Genomic DNA, 5307 nt, shown 5'->3' with positions numbered 1-5307 from the left:
GTAAAAAACATTCTTATCTTTTCCCTTTATATCTGGTTGCATTACCTCGTACCACGGGCAATGACCTGCTTCAAACCTTTTATCGTCCCCTCTCATTCACATATTCATATTTGTGACTGTTAGTGTGATTATATGTAAAAATATTCTCAGTAGGATTATAAGTGTAAAAAGAAAGAAAAAAGAAAACACTCAGGAAGGGGTCCTTTATAAAAATCAAAGAAACAATTAAAACCCCTCTAACTAACTCCCTGCTCTACTCATGTTCTAATGATCTGTCTAATTTTACCCCAAAAATAAAATACACAGTGTTACTACCTCCCTTTCTATCAAAAACAGAATCAAACTGTTAGAAATCAAAAGTAACAAGGTACCCCATTCCTTACTCCTTCACCAGACCTCCTTACAGGAAGTCATCTAGTTCGTCCAGTCCTGGCCCATTTGGTGCACTCTTGTGTTTGTGCACCCGATGTCAACTGCCGATGGCCTGACCGACACATTAATCATGTTTGGCAGCCACGTTGGTTAGCATGGATCTGAGAAAAGGCACAACACAGCAGAACAAAAAAAGAAACATACAACAGCCACAGCTATTATTATTCCCACCTTAAAGAACCATTCTTTCCAAGACCCAAATATAGAGTCAAACCAGTATTCAACTTGTCTGTCTCTCCCCACATTCTCAGCAACTTCTTGTCTCAGATCCTTCAGCTTCTTCATGGCCCTAGTAAAAACTCCATCAGAGGCTGTGTTATTCGGAATAAAGGTACAACAGTCAATTCCAAACATCACACATACCCCTCCTTTTTCTGCCAGTAGCCAATTCAGAGCTTGTCTATTTTGCCATGTCATTTTGCTGGTGTATTTTAGCTGATGGCCTAAGGCATCCATTGCTTGATCTTAGTCTTAATGGTTCTGTTGATTGTCAGAGCTAATCTGAGATGGTATGCCAAATCTTGGGATGACTTCTTTGGTTAAAATTTTATCAGTTTCTGCTCCTTGGTCTGCTGAGGGTTCTGCTTCAACCCATATGCTAAATCTATCAATGAAAACTGTATCGGTATCTTTTTCCTCTTACTGATTTTATCATGTCCTCATAATCCATCACTAGATGTTTGAAGGGTCCTTCTAGAACTGGGATAGAGCCTATTGGAGTTGCTGTTCCTTTTCTGACATTATTTTGTGAATCTTTGTCTTTTTTATTTTTCTAATTTTATTTGTCTAATAATTAAATTTTTCTAATAATCTAATCTCCCCCCTTGCGCAATGGTCAACCATGCGCATCTGGAATGAAAATGTTAAGCAATAGGCTGGTGTCTATCATATGGCCTTCATGTGATCTCCATATATATTGTTAGTGTCTCTCTTGTCGCCCCCCTTTGCTGCCATATATGTATTTCAGATTGATAGGCTCTGGATTGCATTTGAGCAATGCTGTCTACAGCAGGTAGGGGCTGGATCAGAACAGACGGTGCCATAACTGCTAATTGACATCCTGAGGCTTGTTTAGCCTGTATATCGGCCGCATTATTACCTTTGTTTACAAAGTCATTGCCTTTTTTTTATGAGCTTGACACTTGATAATGGCCAATTTGTTTGGAAACATCATAGCTGTGATTAGTTTAGTAACTTGGTCCCCATGTTGGATTGGGGTTCCATCACTCTTTTTGAATCCTCTTTGTTTCCATACTGCACTAAAGAGATGACATACGCCATCAGCATATGCAGATTCGGTATAGATGTTGGCTACTTTGTTTTTAGCCAACATGCAAGCTTCAGTAAGTGCTTTTAGTTCGGCCAGTTGTGCTGAGCAAGGTTGTTCACAATGCTGCATCACAACAGAATTGAAATCATCTCCATCTCTTTGTACAACAGCAAAACCAGCATGATTACCTAAATGGTTTCTAAAACACGAGCAATCCACAAAGTAGTCCACGTCTGCATCAACAATTGGTGTTGATTCCAAATCTGGTCTCAGACGAGTAAAGGCTAGAGAGGCAAAAATACATTCATGAGGTGTTCCCTCCCCCTCTAGCTGGACAAAATTAGCTGAGTTTGCTGCAGTAAATATCCCTATTGTAATATCAGGATATGTTAGTAACATGGAGTATCCCAGCTGGCATTTTAACGTAGAGTCAGCGTTGAATCAACGTCAGGTGTCAGTGTTGGATAACCGTTGGATTTTGTTTAGATTTTGCAAATCTAATCAACGTTGAAATAGCAACGTCATTCCAACGTCAATCTAATCAACGTTGAAATAGCAACGTCATTCCAACGTCAATCTAATCAACGTTGAAATAGCAACGTCATTCCAACGTCAATCTAATCAACGTTGAAATAGCAACGTCATTCCAACGTCAATCTAATCAACGTTGAAATAGCAACGTCATTCCAACGTCAATCTAATCAACGTTGAAATAGCAACGTCATTCCAACGTCAATCTAATCAACGTTGAAATAGCAACGTCATTCCAACGTCAATCTAATCAACGTTGAAATAGAAACGTCATTCCAACGTCAATCTAATCAACGTTGAAATAGCAACGTCATTCCAACGTCAATCTAATCAACGTTGAAATAGCAACGTCATTCCAACGTCACGTTTCTCAACATAGGTGAATTCGCCAACGTTGAATCAATATTGATTTTAGTTTAGATTTTGCAAATCTAATCAACGTTGAAATAGCAACGTCATTACAACGTCACGTTTCTCAACATAGGTGAATTTGCCAACGTTGAATCAATATTGATTTTAGTTTAGATTTTGCAAATCTAATCAACGTTGAAATAGCAATGTCATTACAACGTCAATCTAATCAACGTTGAACAGTCAGCTAGGAAGAAGCCAATTGGTCAAAGCAAGACCAGGAAGAAGATTAATAAAGACATTTCACTGACGTAAGAAACATGCTTTATTGCATGGCTGCAAGTGTGCCAACATTTCACACAACATCATTTTACATGTGTCGAACTTTAACCTTTAGAAAAACGGCCCAAACATTGGGCAACATTGAACACAGCTGGTTAAATCTTCCCTTCTTGTTACTTCTTTCTGCCACCGCCACCTATCCTCTCTGGTGCATATTTCAAGTATTTGGCCATGTATTCGTCTGCTTTTGTTGTAGTTGTATCAAATGAGCTCAAGACAGCGTCTGATGAGGGGGGGGGGGGGGGGAACAGATCAGTATTAGCAAACGTTAACCTCTCAAATTAAAATATTTTGCAAATATCAACTTTTGTGGAATTGCCAATGTTTCAAGTATATAAATTAGTATTGATCAATGTGCAAGGTCATTGATAATCATGTGCTTGGGCAAGCAACAAAAGGCAGTTGGTAGTAACCAGTGCTGCCGGTAGAGAAGTTAGTCTAGAGCCCAGAATGGAGTACTGTATATAATATTTGACCATGCTCTGTAGAGTCCTCCAACTAAAATGATTTCTTCATTTCTTATGAATTATTATTCTGCTTACTATATTCAATTATTTAAAACACTGTTACAAAACTACTATGTTAAAGCAAACTCACCACAGATTATCTTGTAGAGACGGGTCTTCATGAAGGCAACCTTCCCACTTCTTCCTCTGAGGCTCATTATGGCCATCATTTTATTTGTCATAGTTCTGCCATGGTTAAACAGATTTATATTAGAATATTATATTGCAATCAAGTTCATTATGAAAATGTAGCAGAGAGTGAGTAAGTGGGTGTGTGGGGGGAGTGCATGACAGTATATGACAGGGAACATCACTGTAAACTAATGCAAAAAAGGAACATAAAGTTACTTACGCAGCCATTGACTTCTTCACATGGTCTGCAGCATCAACGCCTCCCAACATCTTCAGTTGTTTACTCGGAAAAGAACAAGAAACAAGAAATTAAAATTATAACCAGAAAATGTGGTCAGAGTCAGACCTCCACAAAGCAGGCACATGATGAGGACGAGGAGTTTGTAGTGGTCACCAAAGTGAACAAGCCAATTGTCATAATGAAACTTTGCCAGCACTTTACAAGATTAATTATTTAAAACTTACCAGTTCTACTCCCTCATTCTTGTCCTCCAAGTGATTCTCTAAAGCTTCAAGCTCTTCTTCAGTGTTTGCCGGCTTCACTTCATAACTTGTTCCAGCAGAGCTCTTTTCCCGCTGTCTTCCCGTATAGTATTTTCCTATAAAATATCCCGAAAAATGAAAATTTCAACATTCATCTTTCTGTTGCTATCCCTCTGCTGACAGCAAAAATTCGTACTACAAAACTGCAGCATTAACTATGCGAGTTGTGAAGCTAGGTCTAACGTGACTTTGCTTACAGATTGGCATGAAATCGTGCTCTCACAACAACCACGCTGTTATCTTAAAAAGGCCAATATCACGCTAAGGTTGACTTCAAGTAAGCAAAACGATGCTTTGAAAACATCTGTTTCGCTGAAAGGGCAAGGGGGTAGAAACAGGACAACAGTGCAGAGACTGACAGGTCCGATGGAAGGGCTAACATTAATGTTATGAGAGTAAGGTATTAAAATACGGGATATTTTACAGGAAAATTTGTCCACATACTGGTCCCTGGTTTCCCCATTTAACGTATCCCGGTAAATTCCACATCCTTTTCGGGATTCTAGCATCTTTTTTCTTTCTTTTCTTCTCCCTACTCTGTTTCTCCTCGTTCGACTTGCTGTATGTTTACATTCGCGAGGCCATCAACATGGCCGCCACGCCAAGTATGACGTCACGACGCCCATTAATATATGTGACAGAGTCAGGCACACACAACATTTATTTAGGAATTTTCTAGTTATAAAATGTGACTTCAAAAACTTTGCTTACCGTTTGAGATGTTACCACCAAATTCATTCCGAACCCGTCCAGGTCAGAATCTGCCTGACGATGACAACACAGACCCACTTCGCGCATGCGCAATCGGGTGTTGTCTGGAACCGTCAGAGCCAATAGAATCACAGTTGTGTGATGGACAACCGCCGTCCTCCAATCAAGCTCTTGTGTTGAACGATATTCCAAAATGATCAATCAGACTGGAGTTGCTCTCAAAGTACGCCAGATGTAGAAAGCGTCTCAATTCTCTTTTGGCTGATGTGTATTTATTTTTATTTTTTATTCCTTATGAAAACATGAATTGTATCTAAATGATGTATTACAAGATCAATTTCTTTTTTCGGCAAATTGTAACAAATGTGTTATGCAATAAAAAAGAAAAAAAAAGAAAAGATGTAACGTTAGAAAGCGCTTTTATCACGACTCAACAAACGTTTAATTCAGAGTTGATCTTTCAACGTTGTATCATTATTCATGTATCAA

General features: G+C 38.9%; 1 long non-coding RNA gene across 2 annotated transcripts; it reads right to left on the bottom strand.

The window, feature by feature from the left end:
• Positions 1 to 2589: 2589 nt before the first annotated feature.
• Positions 2590 to 4786, bottom strand: LOC311290751. 2 transcript variants are annotated; one of them, XR_014627449.1, is made up of 5 exons: positions 4532 to 4786; positions 4030 to 4163; positions 3785 to 3847; positions 3524 to 3618; positions 2590 to 3149 (listed from the first exon to the last, which is right to left on the bottom strand). It is a non-coding gene; the product is annotated as an uncharacterized lncRNA (long non-coding RNA). The 2 variants fall into 2 exon arrangements; XR_014627450.1 differs by having other exon boundaries at positions 2595 to 3149; positions 4552 to 4776.
• Positions 4787 to 5307: the final 521 nt, after the last annotated feature.

This window comes from Rutilus rutilus (assembly GCF_951802725.1).
Source record: "Rutilus rutilus genome assembly, chromosome: 1".
Lineage (NCBI taxonomy): Eukaryota > Metazoa > Chordata > Actinopteri > Cypriniformes > Leuciscidae > Rutilus > Rutilus rutilus.
Note: the sequence above shows the minus strand (reverse complement) of the source record. Positions and strands in the feature narration are given on the sequence as shown.